The sequence below is a fragment of the Grus americana genome, chromosome 2, assembly GCF_028858705.1.
Source record: "Grus americana isolate bGruAme1 chromosome 2, bGruAme1.mat, whole genome shotgun sequence".
Classification (NCBI taxonomy): domain Eukaryota; kingdom Metazoa; phylum Chordata; class Aves; order Gruiformes; family Gruidae; genus Grus; species Grus americana.
The window spans coordinates 161,832,942-161,850,521 of NC_072853.1; the positions used below are offsets into that span (position 1 = coordinate 161,832,942).

The 17,580-nt window shown below is 40.9% G+C and overlaps 1 protein-coding gene and 1 long non-coding RNA gene across 10 annotated transcripts in view; one reads left to right on the plus strand and one right to left on the minus strand.

Moving 5' to 3' along the window:
- PRKAG2 (protein kinase AMP-activated non-catalytic subunit gamma 2) overlaps positions 1-17,580 on the plus strand; it is a 224,251-nt gene that overhangs the window by 155,678 nt on the left and 50,993 nt on the right. The gene's annotated exons all lie outside the window — the stretch shown is intronic.
- On the minus strand, positions 5,941-17,518 carry LOC129203542 (uncharacterized). Its single transcript, XR_008576071.1, has 2 exons — positions 17,041-17,518; positions 5,941-7,526 (listed from the first exon to the last, which is right to left on the minus strand). It is a non-coding gene; the product is annotated as an uncharacterized LOC129203542 (long non-coding RNA).

Consider the following 17,580-nt stretch of genomic DNA (forward strand, 5'->3'; position numbering starts at 1 on the left):
CACGGAGAGGCGTTGGCAGGGGATGAGTCAGATCTTCGGTGGGCTGCACAGCCTTTTGCGCTGATTGTAAAGGAGGTGACTCCGGGTGTTGCGTTTCTACACGAGGCACTTCTGTTAGGTGCCCAAAGCTAGATGTGATGAGGCGGTGACACACCTTCCCAAGCAGCTCTTGCAGGCTTTCCTCTGGGTGTGTAGCTGTTCTTAGTGGTTGAGTTAGAAGGTTATAATGAGAAATTCAGCTGATAAGAGATCAAAGCTATACCAAAAGATTACTGCACACTACGTTAAATGGGGAAGGAGCAATTTGATTTTTCACAGTACAGTTCATGACTCTGTACTTTGGCCTTGTGTTGTTTGGACTGTGTAACCTTCAGGCAATAAGTGGTAAATGATAACTCTTCGCTAATGTGACATTACTAACCATGAAAGGAATGTAGAGAGGTTGCAAATTCAATAACGAACGTTTGCCGTGTTTCCGCTTTGCCCGTATTTTAAAGTGGAATGTAGTGTGTTGAGCTTATTGTGGTTGTAGCCTTTTCATGGCATCCTTTCTTCTTCCACTGATGCATAAGGTACTGTGAACATAGCGGCACTCCCTGTCGCCTGCAAACACAAACATTTCTGTGGTACATCATTTCCTGGCTTTTCTGGGTTTCCCCTTTCTGGGCATGAGAAGAGTCCAGGCCAGAGAAAGATGCCAGTTCCAAATTGACGGGGTGCCTTTGAGTTCTCTTTTGGTGAAAAACAGAGCTGGGGCTTCCTCTACTCAGAAGGAGTCACAAAGGCAGAACATGCTTACAAATGGTCCTTTCCGTACGATGGTGTAGTTAACCACTGTTCTCCAAATAACTTCTGAGCCAAGTGATTTCCCAGAACGTTGGTAAAAAGAGGGCATCTCAGCCAGAAGGGAGTCGGAGACTTACTCTAAGCTTGTGTGCAAGTCCTGTTAAACCTGCAGGTATAGCACACAGGAAGAACTGAAAGAGTCCAGCCTGCATCCATTTTACACATCCCTGCTGCTCCAGCATATGGAAGGGGCGAGATGTAAAGTCTGGGACTCTCTCTTCCAATCCTAGATACAGAGAGGGAAACAAGATTGTTTCTGCAGCTACCTGCTTGTTAAACAGTAGCACTTCCCTGCAAGGCTATTCATGCTGTTTCTTAGCCAAAATGTAGTAAACTCAAAACCAGGGCTGTTAACTTGTTCAGCATGAAAGACTATTACATCACACCCTGCCGCTGGCAAGGAGCCTGGGAACCAGGATGTGTGCAGCAGGTCCTTCAGTTTGGCTCTCTCCAAAAAGCCATGCCACCTATCACAGCTCCATAATCTAGCTGGCTGATTAAAGAGATTTAAATCTGATCAAGAGAACAGAAAAGTGTTCTTTGATTCTGATGTTGTCTTTAAAAAAAAACCAAAAAAACACCCAACACCAACAGGCTGGGAAAAAAAGGAATGCAGTCTGCAAACGTACAAGAACTCCCTGTTTCAGCATTCGTGTGGTTTAAGGCAGTATGTTAGAGTGCCAAGGCATTACTGTGATTCAGCTTTGATTTACACCACAGTAAACTGATGACAGAGAGTAGAGCCAGAAAGGCTGTCATTTACCAGTGAAGAAAGCTCTTGCAGTGGCATTGCGTCCAGGCAGTTTTAAGTGCCTTCATACCAGCACTCCTTTTGGGAGATGATTCTGGTCTCTAACAGATCCTATGGGCTGTAACAAGCCATCACGGTTTGAACATTTCTCCCTACTGGAACTGTTGCTATCCACGTGCAAGTGTGTTTAATTTAAAAATGGTATATATTTGTCCAACAGTTGGCATGTAACTAACTAGGTGCAAACCTAGGAAAGTAGTAGCTTTTTGAAGAACTACATAAGAATGACATACAATATTAATGGGAAAATGCTTTAAGCCCACCTGATTTGATTTCAGTTTGCTTTGACAGAGCATCACAGTAGCTCCACGGAATTCAATATAGGCTTACAGGAGAATTATTTAATATGGTTGGAAAGTCCATAGTGAGATTCAGTGGGACATAAAGAATAAATGAACCAGTAAACTCACTTGGAACTGAACATTACAAAAATAGAAAGCTTCAGCTCCACCACACTACTTCTTTTTAATTACAGCTCCCATTTTATTAATATTCTGTTCGCCCACTCGTCTTTTGTATCACGTTTGTTATTTTCCTCCCCTTTTAGTATTTAAAATATGCAACAAACATCTTACTAGACATTTTCTATTGGTTAACTTGCTTTTTTTTAAAGCTACTTCTTTGGTTTAGAAGAAAAAATGTCCAGTCACAACCTCCTCAAACACTGGTTTCCATTTGTATTCTGGCTGCAGTGTTCAGATTCATGGCAATCAATCTTAGGATGCAGAGAAATTGTATTGCATAACAATGATTTTTTTTCTGCCCTGAGGAAATGTGTGTCTGTGTCAGCTTGTGGGTTTTTTTTCTGCAGCCACAGAGATAATTTAATCGACTATCTATGGATTCGCTCAGTGGAGAATTTATTTTAATGGCATAAAGTCCTACAATTCCTGTTCCTCCTAGTCCTAGATCAAAAGGAGAAAGGCTAGGTGGAACTCGGAATGCTGAGTCCAATCAATTCCCAGCTGCTTTGACAGCTCTCATAAGGCTATAAGTAGCTAAGGCAATTAAAACTAGAGCATCTATGAGTCTTTTTTAAGGCACACATTGGTACCAAAATCATGACCCCAGCATCTTGAAGACAGAGTTATTGGCTTAAAGCTAAGTTACTTTTATCACCCTAAGTCCTGCACTATGTATGGTATAAAAAGGCTAAACCTCAGGATCTGGCCTCATGTGTCTATATAAATAGGTATCTTTTGAATAAGTAACATGACATAAGAGGGTGCTTTAAGATTGACAGCCTGGTTGTACCCATTGAACTGATTTCTCACGGCACAGTATGTTTCTGAATTTTAGACTTGTTAATTTATTAAGTGTCCTGTTATTTTGCTAGAAGATCGGAACTTCTCGTAAGAGTAAGCTCTATTAACGATTAGAAGCCCGAGACATACTCTCTGATTTAATGTAAAGCTGCAGCTTAATATGGGATTGCTGACAGTTTCTTACCAACTATATCTGGGCAATTTTGGAACACAAAAGTTATTTACCATCTAGGCTATTTATTCACAAAGCAGTAGGGATTATAGACCAAAGTCTTTCCATGAGAATGGAGGAGACATGCACAGTTTTGAATCTGTTCTGTTGCACCATGCCTGCTTATGTATTGGACTAAAGTGAAAATACATCCAAGAATAAGCAAAAAATGCTTATGGGAGCCTTGCCGTCTTCATCTCTTTTAGCCTGCTTTTGTCTATATCGTATTTTTAGATCAACGGCCAACAGAGCTTTAAAGAATGTGAAATGCTGGTTGATAGCAAAAAGACAGGGACTACACAAAGCAGTGATACTCCCTTCTCACTTCTTCACAACATTCGCCAGTCCCTTCCTCTGACGGGATGAAATAAACTGTTGAAGTTGGGACAAATAAGGGGGACATCACAAGCACCACTCACTTCCGTACGGCTTCTTTCCCCCAGTTTTTGTATTTTATAGTGCCACTATCTGCTTGAGCACGAGGAGAGCAATACAGCTCTTTAAAAATACAGCTTGTGCCTGTGGTTTTTTTACTTTTAAGATTACAATCAAGCATGTTTGGCCATTTGAAAGTCAGCTGCATGGGCTGCTGACTCAGAAGAGGACTAGATACCATCTTGGCAGCAGCTTGGAAAAATGTTTCCATTGTGCTGGTGAAATGAATGCAAAATATTTATTCTTTGAGCTTGTTCACAACAGCATTCTCAGCTGGTACTGAGGGTGGGGCCATGTGGAAGACATTTGTAGGAAGACAATAATGATTTGTACAGTGACCAAGGTATGCATAATCTTATTTTATGATTAACAAAGGACAATGCTTCTACCATATGGGGCTTATAAGCTGAAGTGTAAACCGGTGAGGTAATGAACAGAGAATAAAAGAGAAAAGTAATGGAGGCAGAAGGTCAGCAAAAGAAGGGGAGAGGCAGAATTCAAGAGAGGAGGTTTTAGTTTAGTCTTTTTGCATGTTTAGGGTTACAGTAAATTGCCAGTGATAAGGTTAATACCTTAGACTTTTGAAATTTTTACCTATCATACTTTTTCACTTACAACTGCACAAGCCAGGGCATCTGCAGCATGCAGAAAGTCTTCTTCCTTGTACCTCAGAACAGAAAGTTACTAATTGCTATTTTGTGGTATATGAGCACATACGATTCGAGCAGAAAAATAAACATGATTTTTGCCCTGAGGACCTTATTGTCCAAGAGCCCGATCTAGCAAAACAGGCCAGGCAAATTCTAAAAACTGTAAGAAAGCATTGGCCTAAACAGGATTGTTCCAAGCACTTCTTCCAGTATGTGCTTGCAGAATAGATTCAAAGCATAGCCATAACCTAGCTAGCAATGACAGAAGGCGTTGAAGAAAGGTAACCTGAAGGTTACAGCACCAAGTTTGGCTGAGGTTGCTATGTATTTATGTTGCTGAATCTCAGGTGCAGTTTTGTTTTGGTTAATGTCAACGTGATGATGGCCTCGATCCAGGAAAGCACTTAAATATGTGGTTAACTTTAGGTACGTCAGTAGTCCTGTTGGAGTCAACAGTACTAGAGCATTTAAAGCTATGTGCATGCCTTGTCGCTTTGCTGGATCAGGGTCTTTGTACAATTTTTATTTCTACTAAAACACAAATGACTAGCACTAGTACTGAAGATGAGAAAGGAAGCTGATGGACAGACAGCGGATGGAGAAAAGGAGTTGAGGAAAACATTAAAGGTTCAGAAGAGACTAAGTGAGGAAAAGAGCTTGGGAATCAGAAACAAAGAGAGCTCCTGGTGACAATAGAAAATAGCTGATCACTGAGTGGCAGGGAGAGCAGCAGCTGCAAGATTGCTGTCTGCCTGCTGTTGTGTGTTTGGCCTTTCAGGCTTTGGGTATTGGGATTGTATTTACTTGGAAACATTTGTGGTGTGTACTACCTCAGGATCCAGCTCCTTACATAAATGGAAACAGCTACTGACAAAGAAAAGGCTTATGAAAGAAGATGAGAGATTCCTCTCCAGTCCCCCTGCCTTAAGCACGCTGGTACCAACCACACACAGTACATCCCAACAGACCTGCTGCACACAGGGACAGGATGCTGCCAAAGCTGATTTCTTAGGGAGCACTGCGAGGAAGTTTCCACGGAGAGCGCACAGCTTTCTTTCCTGGAATATGTCTTCAGAAAGAGACAGCAGGATGCCACTGAGCACCACTCTGGTACAAAAGGTCATGAAACAAACTGGTCACCAAGTAGTTTCTTCCATCATCCAAGATTTTACAGATACAGAGGTTACATTTTGGAGAAAAGGATGCCCTCCTCAACCTTCCTTCTTTTCCCCATGACTGCAAGCATTTGGCTGTTGTTGTTTTAGAGAAGAAATCTTGGACTTCAAAGAGCATTTCAGTTGCAGAGTTTTTAAGGAAAACAAGAGTTTAGAAAGGAGAAACATATAGTGCCAGTAGCTTGAGAGATCAGAGAGAGCTGGCTGCAACTATCTGCTCTCGCAGAGATCACTTGTGTGACTCTTAAATCACTTGGTCTCCCAGTGCCTCAGTTTCCCATTTATTTAAAAAATGGGGTAATACTTCTTTAAGTCAAAGAGATGTTATGATGACAAATACACAAAAAAGTTCTACAGAACTCAGATATTTCTAGAACAGGAGCTGCAAGTGGCTTAAGATAAGTTAACCATAGATAGCATGTGTTGTACTTAAAGTTTGTAGCAACAGGCTTTTACACTGCAGACGGTAATTGTGTATAGGAAGCTATCGTGTTTTCAGAGCACATCAAGATGTACACAAAAGATCACTGTAAAGTAGGCTGCTCTTCTGAGTTCTATGTTTATTTTAGAGCTTCCTTTAAAACAGCTCAGGCATTCTCAAGAACAGATAATTTTCAAAGAATTATCATAAGACATTCTGTCCTGTACATTATATAAGGATTAGTATATATACACACATGTCCAAAACTTGATGTTATGCACTGTAGCATAGACTTGCTCATTTTTACTTGTTTTTTACCACAACTAGCCATGAAGTTACTTTAAAACCGTGAATCACTGTAATGTCTACCTAAGCCTATTAATGACCTTAAATAAATACTTACTGTTTTTCTAGAGATCCATAGCCAAGCATCTATTCTGAACTTGGTGTGCCTTTCCCAAGAGCTTAAAATGTCATCAAAACAAACTAAAAATGAATATAACAACCCCTGAAATGTCAAAGCCAAATCAGCTCCCCTTCTTGCAGTAATGTCCCATACTGTCCCTCACAAGGCCTTACTTGGGCATCTCCTGCGAACAGCCCAGCTGAAACTCCAAGGCTTAACCCAAATGGCCAAGGTTAGAGAGTGCTCTTGGGACTGCCTGGCCAGCAGCAGTTTCCCTCCTGCGCTACCATTACTCCTCCACCAGTACTTTCACTGGCTCCCTCTCTGGCAGACAGCACAGGACACATGTACCGTCCCTGATACAAAGGTCCAAAGCTCCAAGAACTCCTCATCTCAAAAGATGACACTCCTCATCTCAAAAGATGATTAACTTTGATATATGACCATTTTGGCAGAAACAACCACTTTAATCTCAAACTGCATTATTTAATTTCATATTCAGCTGCTTTTTTTTTTCATTTAAGTTAAACTGATGCTGAATTTCCAGTCTGCTACTTAAGTGTGCTTCAGAAGCAAAGAGGCATCTCCATAGGGCTTATACCCAATTTAATGTACAGTAAAGAGAATGTAATCCTGACTCTACTGAAATCAGTGCCATTTTTTCTATTTACTTCAGAAAGGCTAGATTTTCTTATGACTCAACTATTACCTTACCTAGTAATGACAATTTAAACAGTCCATTTTCATACCACTGTTAACTGGGAGGTACCACTCCATGTTAATACAGAGGTCTACTCAAACAGGCTGTTGAATATTGAATGTAATGCTATTTTGAGAGCCTGTGATAAGCTACAACAAAAAGCCCTAGGGAAGCACGTCAAGAAATAATTTCAGCTCTTTGTGGATATTTAACTATGGACTGACTCTGCATGTAAGCTTATGTGCTTGTGAACTCGGTGTTTGCCATATCCACACTATAAGTATCCGCTGCCCATGAATACACTTTTGTGTCCGCATCTCCACAGCTTTGCAGTAACACGAGCACGGTGGCAGGTTGCTGGAGGTATATCCCTGGTCCTTAGCGTGGAACTAATTTGAATTTTTTTTCAATTCTGGTTCCTGGAATACAGGGAAAAGCCTTAGCAGTATTTCCATGTCTCTTTAGGATATTGTTTGTAATCATAAAACATTTAGCTCAGACACTTGATATGCTTCTTGCTTAGCACAGTTCTTGTTTCAGTCCTTCTAGATGGTGTCAAACCACATAACCAGCACAGAGGACGATCTGGTTTCACCTGTAGTCTACCTGAAATGATGGAAGGATATAGTTAAGAGGCTGTCAGAAGGGAAAGCATGCATGACAGAAGGAAGATATCCATTGCATGTTGCTGTCATTGCACATTTCTTTTGTGCATAACAATAAAAAAGCAGCAGCGCAGAAAAAGTAGACAAAGTAATTCAGGAAGAGAGTTAGGTTCCTCAAGCTATGCAGATTCAGTGCCAGCTTTTTGTCAAAAATGAATTTATTTGGAAATTACAGGTCAACCATAGGCTCTGTGTTGAAGGAAGTTTATTAATATATTGGTTTGTCTATGCATAATAGTAGCTACTCTGAGATAACTGACTTCACAAGCTTTAGTGGGGCCACTGATGACACTCATGCCTTGAGTTTGTCAGCTGTGGGCTGGGCTTGAAATCTAATGCTAACACATAGCCCGAGTGCTACGAGGTAGTCCTTCTTAGGTGTTTAATGTCCTCTTAGAACTGCACTGAAAAATACTTCTTTATCCTTGCCTGCCTCTTTGAGACAGCTTTCAAATACTCCTTCTGGAGCCCTACTGAGTATTGAGAAGCTCAGTCACGATAAGCTCTGCAGAAGGTGGCCACCTATAGCACAGCTCATTTGCTCCACGGTTAGCCTGCAGTTACCTGCTGCTTAGTGCAGCTCATGCCACAGAATGAATTATTTCTTCAGTCCAGCTTTATGGAAATTTCTTGAAGAAGTTTTGTTGAGAGTGTGAGTGATGCAGCTCTGAGCTGAAGGTTGTCTCTATTTTTCAGTAAATCACCCTTGTAACTCTGACCTGCATCATCCTGCTAACGTCTAGGCTCAATAGATCTGCTTCCAGCCTTTCATAACAGCTGATAATCATGAAAATTACATTGTAACAGTAGGCTACTAATAGGTTACTAGAATTTTGCGGAGTTTACTGAGGCCTGAAGTGTGGCACCAGTTAACTTCAGGCTTTGTTAGGGAAAAGGTGTTTCATTTTACGTTTAAAAAATATCATCATTGAAAGCTGGTGTAATGTTTGCACAGTGAAATCACTATCCATGACCAAGGCTTTGAAATATAACACTAAGATGAAGAAAGTGAAATGGTGTATAGTAAATGTGTTTATTTAAATCAGATTTGGCTCTGAGTATTTTTTTTTTTAAATTTGTTATTCTTAGTGGCCTCTGTTCTGCAGATTACTCATCAGTACTCTGGCCTCAATCCAGCTAAAGTACTTAAGTAAGTGCTTAACTTTAACTAACACAAATAATCCTGTATTCAATGCCAGTGAATGAAGATCCATCTAAACGTGGGCTCACACTTACTCTTCCTTTCCATTCACTTTAAATTAGTGGATGCTTACCTGTTTCTTACCATTAGTACTATCTTAATCTGTTCTTTGGGGTTTTTTTAAGGTATGTTTGTCACAATCATGCTTATTACCTGATTACTAGAGTTCTCTCCAGCAATAATTTCCCCTTGCCCTCAACCATGCCCCTCAGTGTGATAAGAGGTAGGTCCTGTTTCAAAGAGACTAAGGAGCACTCAAGCATATGTGTGAAAACAGCTAAAGTATATCTTTTCAAGCATATAAGATAACAAACATTTAAGACAAGAACACTTAAAAAGTCTGGAATAGATTAAAACAGTAAGTGGCATCCCTGCGTTTGCAGAATCAAGTAGCAGGCTTGCAACACTGGTATTCTTAACAGACTCAGATTAGTTCCTCACAAGTACTTAACTTTTTTGAACTTTGTGTTCAAAAGGACAGAACTTAAATTGTTAGGTTGTTTGATTAATAATGTGTCGTGCTGATAATATTGCTTTGGACTCCACCTATATTCTACATGAATAATCTGAGGAATGAATGTGGGCCACAAAGGCTTATGTAGAGAATGCTTCTGATATCCTTGACTCAAAACTCTGCCTTATCTGAGTTGCAGAGTGATACAGGATCAGACACACAGCTAGAGATTAGAGGTTATGTAAACAAATCCTGCCTCTTCTCCACTTCTGCCTTGACTTCTCTATAAGAATTTAGCTGGGGATCTAGACTATTCCTTGGTCTTTTACATCCTTTGAAGTTTATTTCTCTAGAAGTGCTTAACCGTTCTGTTATTGGGGGTGGGTTTTTTGTTGTTGTTGTTGTCTTTTGTTTTTCTCAAAGTAAGGTGCTGCAGGACACTGTTTGAGTATAAGATAGGTTCTTTGTTTCTGGTGTTAGATCAAAGGAAGTTTTGTAAATCTATCCTGTTTCTCAATTAAGTCAGTGACAGAACTCACTGAGATTAAACAGCAAGTTTATTTCCATACAGAAATATTTAGGAAGGGCTGTCCGCTAAAAATGTGAAATCACTCTGCACATTCGGTTTGCATGTCTTCAGGGTAAACAGATTTCAACACTCAGTACTATAATTGCAGTGAAGATTTAGTGGAAATGCGAAGTGTCCATTTCCTCATCTTTCCTAGTGGTAAATGCACTTTTTTTTTTTTTTTTTTTTTAGGATTTGGCTAAATTTGATTGTTGTTCCATTTGTGTTATCCATTTAACCTACTAAAGATCCCCAACTGTGCCTGCTTATCACTAATAATTAACTCTGTAAAGTAATTTATATTATAGCTACTGTTAGGTGGGAGGATACCTGTAGTGGGAGGGTAGTTACTAGTTCTAAAATGTAAAAGCAATATATAGTTGATCTGTATTCCATGTCAAAAGACTCCTGCTTAGGACCACTAGGCAATTCATATTCTGATGATATTGGGATGAAGAAGAAAAATCCTTTCTGGGTATATTTCTTATCCAATGGCAAACTCTGTTTGAGCTGCTCTAAAATGAAACCATTAGAATCACTGTCAACCTCACCATACAATATTAGAAAGATACATAGAATATACACACTTGCTCCATCACTTTCATGCCTGCTGTGAGACAGTTGTGTCTCTGATTCGTTGAGGGCCTTGCAGACTAGTGACAGAGCACTGAATGACACTAGTAAAGATCCAGTGGAGAACATACAATGCCGATACGGACTGCATTCTCTATGCCAGGTTTTGTTATGGGATTTGGTTACTGTGTTCTAAACAAATCATAATCTCTGAGTTGTCCCCACGTTCATTTATACGTGCTACACACTGACATGATTATAGCATCTGATATTTCAAAAGCCTTTTAAGACTAGAGCAAATTTTATTGCATTCCTTCCAGGTACAGGAAGAAAAAACTTGAATCCAGTATTTTGTATGAGACATCCCCTTCCTTACTAGTTTGTTTGGTGCTGGAACAGAGATTCCTTAGAATAAATGGTAGAAACTACAATTCCTGCACAGCTGCTCTGTTCACTCCAAGCTTTTTGAGGTAAGGAGGACTTTGTATCGGAACCAGGCCCAGAGCTCTTCACTGGGACTGACCATGTTCTCTAACCACCTAACAGACCCTTGCACTGCCATCCCACAGTCAGCCTTTTCAACACGCAGTTAGCATTTTTAAATACAAAAGGGATCCAAGATGGGATCCTAATCTGAGCCTCATTGATTCTAGTGTTCTCAACTGTCGTAAACCACTGGTATCAGTTATCATACTCCAGCAGAAAACAAGTAGGAGTTTAATTTACAGTTTAACCAGCAGATGAAACCTTTTTTCCCTGCTAACTTCTGTCTTTTTCCACTTCATGAAGCAGACTAAATGAAACAAAAAAAAAAAGCAGCAAGTGTTTTAAATTAATTTTGCACAAACAGATTGCAACAGAGTAAGCATATCTATGACATACATTTGGAAAAATTCTAAGTTGTTCATTGACAGCTCATCAGGAGAAGAGCTGTTAACTACTTGAGTTGTATAGAACTGTAATTGTAGTAAGGAGCACTAGCAAATGGTGGGAAAATTACCATTTGTAGTTTACTCTTGCATTCAAAATGGTTTGCCTTGATTTGCATTTAGATGGGAATTCCTTCTTGTTGCTCTTCAATCCATTAGGTTTTATAAGGTAAGTAGCTTTTTTTTTTTTTCTTTTGAAGCACTTCGAAGGGCATTCAGTTTTACTGCCCAACTATGAGCTGTGCAGGTGGCACCCCTAGCATATCGGTATTAAGCCTTCATTGATCAGAATGAAAGGAGGAGTAGAAAAGTAAGGGAAAGCTTTGAGAAAGGCAGCCTTGAATTTACCAGGAAATGCCTATTTCTAAATAAAGCACAGGTAACATTTTTGTTGAGATGCTTGAATAAGTCTGTTCCACACAGACTTGTGATTTGCAGCAGCATTTCTTTTTTTTAGGTTGTTCTTTCTATTCCTACCCAGTCATCAAAGACTAATATGTAATCTTTATTATTACTCAAACAATATTTGCTTTAGACTTTTTCTAATTCAGAATTAAGGCTACTTGGTTGGGGGGGCAGAGCAAAGCAAATTTACATTTGTATTAGATTGCTAGTAAACTGGCTTTTGTACAAAACATACATATAGACTTCTCATTGAATTATCATACTAAGACTAAATGTATTTTTCTAAAGATTGGACAAAAATAGAAACAAAAGAAAATAAGTATGGAAAGGACATTAAAAATTCATTTTCCTCCACAGCAAAATCAACTATATATAAATGATTACCAACATTTTTTTTTTCAACCTGTTGCTAAAAGCCTTCCTTGACAGAGATTTTACAGGTTTTTTCAGCAAAGCATGCTGGTGCTTCACTGTTGTTACATTCACAAAGTTCTCCCAAAGTCCAACCTAAGACTTCCTTGCTAAAGACTAAGTAGATAATTTCTTATCCCATAACCAGTGGACCCGGAACATAGTTTATCACTTTCCTTCTTGCAAAACACATTATATTTGGAGACTGTTAATATATTTTCCTTCAGTGCTCTTTTTTTTTTCCTAGACTAAGAAACCGGGAGGTTTTCAAGTCCTTCTTTACAGGCCATGTTTTCTGAACTCCTAGGTCTTTGTTGTTGCTTTTCTTTGGACTGTCTTCATTCATTCTTGAGTTCAATGCCCAAAACTGAGTGCAGTATCCCAGCTGGCATCTAACCAGGGAATGTGTAGAACAGATTCTCCATGTCTTACCTATAACACGTTTGTAGATAGAGTGATTTTTTTTTCCAAGAATCTGACATTGTTGTCTGACATTTAGTTTCATTCTCAGGTCTCTTCCTTGCATAACTGCTGCAAGCCAATCCTTTCCCATTTTATTTTTGCATTTGATTATTGTGTAACGTGCTCTACTTACCCATATCAAAGTGCATCCTGTTTTTTCAAAGCATTGCAGCAATTCTCAAGATTATTTTAAGTTCTAAGGCTATCCCTAAAACAGCAGCGTCTCTTACCATTGAGTCATTTGAAATGCAATCAGGTTATTCATTATTCCTTCATCAAGTCATAGTGAAAACACTGAATGATATTAGAACACAGATCTCTGTGGAACCCTCTCTTAAACTTTTCCAGTTAGACAAAGGAATTTTAGTACCTTCCTTGTGAATATTGTTGTGACCTTTAGCAGTCGTTTCATCTAGACTATCTGGCTTACTTGCCTGAGTGTCGTGCAAGATAGTGTCAAAAGTCCTGTTAACTCGTGCTGCAACTGCTTACCACAAGACGTCTAGCCTGTTATTAAAGTGAGAGAGTTTGGCTTGGCATTGTTTATACATGTTGGCTGTTGCTGATGATCCTTCTTTCCTCTAACTACTTAAAATGGGTGTATTTTTTTCTCTTCTCCATCTTGGAATCAAAGTTACACTGAGTAGTATAGTTTCTTGGCTCCCTCCCCCACCTTCCCTTACAGATAGCTATGCTAAGCAGAATGAACCTGACCAAGTGGCGATGTGGAGATCTAGTCAGTACAGCAACTGCAAATCATTTTTTCCTAAGTAGTTGTCTAAAATAGGCCACGTGAACAATGTCCTAGAAATGTTTGTTTCTCCACTGGTTGCAGGAGCAGCAGCCTAGGGTAAGTTGTTCGATAGGAAAAGCTACGCAGTAGGTGTCGTTCAAAGCATTTTAATATAGCTGGTCTGATGACTGCCACTGATAGATCCCTATCCCACTGGATGCATTCCTGCTAATTCAGGGAGGCAAGATGGCAGGAAACTACATCAAAAATAATCTTCTGCTGATGTTAATTGCTGTTCACATCCCTGAACCATCCCTACAATTTAAATAGTTAGCGTGTTCTTATGAAAATAATGAGATTCCTTCAACAGGGCATAGAACTAAAAGGACTCCTAGATTATCAGATAGGTTTTAACATATTCATTATAAGTGTATATATAATTTACAGGACTGATTTTACTTCTACGGAGTGTTAGTCACTCCCTTTACTCTAGAAAGCTAAAGAAAACAGGCAGAGACAAAGTAAGCAGTTACCTATTAAAATTTACACTTTAGCCTTCCCAGAAGTCCTAAAACCTCTTTTGTTTACATCCACCTTTTTATGACTTTTGCTGTTGTATCAACCTTGAGTTGTTTTACTTTGCCTCTACAAAGATTGCTGGCACTGCTGTATTAAGCTTTTGTATTAGGGTTATGTCGTAGGTCCATGGTTTTTGGCATAAGTAATGCCCCTGTAAAAACCTAATTGAAACCTGGCACAGAAGAAATGTCTTCAGGCAATTTTGGTTTTGCATATATTTCTTTTCTAAACTTTTACATATAAAAAATTTATTTTGCTTAGCAGTATTCAGTATATGAAGTATATACTGTCTTGTCACATTGGGTGTCTCAAACAGTTAAAATGGGTTACCTGATACATTCTGATAGCAAACATTTAAACCATAAACTAGACAAATCCCTTGGTTATATTTAATAGAAACCTCCTGTGGCAGTACAACAAATAGTCACAATAAACAGATATTGAAATGTTACAACGTATAATATGATCTTGGTGGGAATTATAGGTCCTTTGAAAGACATATCTTTTCCCTACCTTTAACCAGTAATCCTTTTGTAAAATGGCAGTTTGTAGAGAGAAGAAATACCTAAGACTGTTAACAATATCTGCACATTTGTCTAATGCTGTACTAGTTCACAATGAACAAAACAGTGTTTCCACCATTGATTTAAGCTGACTTAAGTAAGAGTGGGTTTTTTCTAGAAGGTGTGGTCCCACTGTCACTCCTGCCCTTGGCACTCCTTGTGCCAGTGCTAACTGATACAACTGCACAGTGAGTTGGATCAGGAACTGATCTGGATAAAACCCAATCTTTTCTTTTGATCTGTTTGATTTTCAGCTGCATCAGTTTCCTGTTCTGACTCACTGCGTTGCCTACTAGCCAAAAGGAGCCAGAATGCAAAGCAAGGAGCAAAATGAACGCCACAATCAGCAGCTTGTTCCAAAATTGGTTTAAACAAATTGTGAGACTGCAGGCAGAGTAAGGGATGGAGTTTCAGTCTTTAGTTCTCTATTTCCTTTGGGGTTTTTTGAGCGGTATGGATGTTACCACATAGCTATAATGTTTCCATTACAAATCTCTGTTAAATATATTAAATTACTGCCTTTATATTATCTTGAGTTTCTCATAGTACTCTTGGTCTGGATGTAGATTCTGTCACTGTAAAACCCTGATCTTGTGTTCAGCTCTGAGCACAGTGTAGCTCATTGCATGAAATAGGCTTAACTGACTTATAAACGTGTCCGTGTTTTGTTGCAATGCAACTTTGAAGATTCAGTGTCACTTCCAGCTTCAAACAACCTCAGAGTTGTATGTCCTCATGGCTGGTGTTTACTAGATAATTATGGAGAGTTAAAACTTGTTGGTTTAAAAAAAGAAACAAAATCATGACAGTTCTTTCCAATCAGATACATCATCTTATTGTTCTCTTCTTTTGATTAGCAAAAGAGGTTAAAAACTCTTATCAATATCAAGGTACATGATAAAGAAGATAAAATATTTAGAGCTTTTAAGGATAGCTCCCAGAGATAATTAAAAGCTTCCAAAGCATTTTAATTAGTATGCTGAAAATATTCTAAATTAATATGAACTGCTTTTGTATCTTCTGTGGCTGGTCAGTGAGAGTATTTATTGAAATCCTAGAAGACTTTTAAAAATACAGCTAGGAATGAAATATTTTAGGATTTTCTTTCCAAAGGATATCTACAGTAAAGAAGAACTGGATACTGTTAACTTCTTATCCTTAAAAGTGTCCCTAGAAAGAAGCAGCTTGGGAAAAAGAAGCTGTCACTAGCAGTTAGTTTCCTTGCTTAAAACTTGGATTTGAGAAATGACAAACAGAAAGCTTTCTGTTTTCCCATAATTTTTGGTTCTCTCCTCCCATCATAGCTTTAATTCTAATTATCTTTCATACTTTCCTATGCACATTACTGTACTTTCGAAGCTTGAGCCTCTCCTTAGGGACCAATAGATTTTAAATGTTCTCTAATGGCTCCTGTGACTCCTTTGGAGCACCATGCATGCGTGTCTGCCCACATGATCTGTTGCCATAGCCAAAGAAATAATCAGTTTATCCACTTCCACAGCATCCGTGTCTGAACTAGTCCTGCTGGGCTTCCTAAATAGTCAGTGGGGACCTATTTGTTATAGTTAAGGAAGGCTAGCTATAGCTTAATCTCACTGTCTAAATAAATCTAAATGATGAATGCATTTCAAATACTTCCTTATTTCCATTTATTCTGCTGTGGCCTGGCTTACAAGCTCAGATGTAGATTTGTAAAGCTGGGTGCAATAAATCCCATTCTTGGGAAGTAGAAGCTTCCCATGGTGTAAACTCCATCCCTCAGACATTGGTAACAGCAAGTGGTTTGGGCTGCCAGCATTATGTGCTGAGGTGCTTGAGGGCAAGCTCAGGGCGTTACACCACCTCACACCCAGCACAGTGGAGAACAGCTCTAAAATACCAGCCTGTGGTGACAGCAATGATGGGGCAGTCAATTATATTTTTTTGGTTCTTCAAGGGTGATTTTTAAAGTAGGATCACCTAGTCTGATCTGCTGCACAATGTAAACTAGAATGTCAGTCACTAATCCCTGGGTCAAGTCTCCCCCTGACTTCTGGTTATGAGGAGGGCGCTCAGCCGCCAAGGCCGCCTCCCTCCTCCTCCTCCTCCTCAGCGGACTGCCCCGAGGGTTAGCGACCAGCTTTTATAGAGACTTACATGGAAGATGCCGACATTCGGGCTAATCTTGAATTGTAACTTCTCGAACGTTTTAAATGCAAACGAGCGCGTCTGGTCCCAGAGCGGGTACCCTGGGATGGCGGCTCGGTCCAGTGCGGGAGCTCCCTGTCACACACGGGGGAAACCCCCTCAACACCCGCCTCCCTCCCCCCCCACCCCCCCGGCGGGCAATGGAACTGTCGGCTTCCCCGCCGCTGCCTTGCAGGTGAACGCGTGGGACCATACCAACCCCGTCTCCCGGGGGGAGCGGAGGGTTTTCCTTTCCTCCCCTCCGCCTCATGTATCTCTCTAGTCCAAAGCAGCCAGGCGAACAGCCGAGCCTGCCGAGGGGCTGCGAAAGGCGGTTGGCTTAGCAGAGCTCTTGGGGCAGTAAAACGCTCCCTCCTCCCCCTCCCTTTTGCGCGCGGAAGTGGTAGTTACCTTCCCCACCCGCTGCTGACCAACGGGCTTGACTGCAGCAAAACGGAACGTACCAATCCCTCCACCGGAGGGGGGGTGCGGGGGAGAGGCGGCGGCGAGGTGTGGCGGGAAGCGCTGTCCTGCGAAAGGGCGTCCGGCCTCCCCGTGCGCCTAACGGCTGCCAACGGCCGCTCCCTCCGTGCAGGGGAGAGGCGGCGCCTCCCGGACGCTCAGCCGCGGGGAGCCCGGGGGCCGCAGGGTTAATGGGCTGGGCGCAGCCGCCGCGAGGGAGGGAGGAAGGGCGAGTCCCGGTTCCTCCCCCCTCAGTGTGTGCGGGGTGTGTGTGAGAGGCAGCGCACACCGAGCCGTGCGTGTGTGGGAGGCCGAGGGGCAGCCGCCGCCGCCGTCGCCCGGCCTCAGCGCCGTCCCGTCTTCCCTCCCATCAGCGCTCGGCGGGAACCGCGCCAGCCGCCCCTTCAGCACCGCCACTCCCCTCCGCCGCGCCGGGCTGTTCCGATGCCGCCGCGGGGCCGGTGAGTCCGCGCCTGGATGCTCATCTCC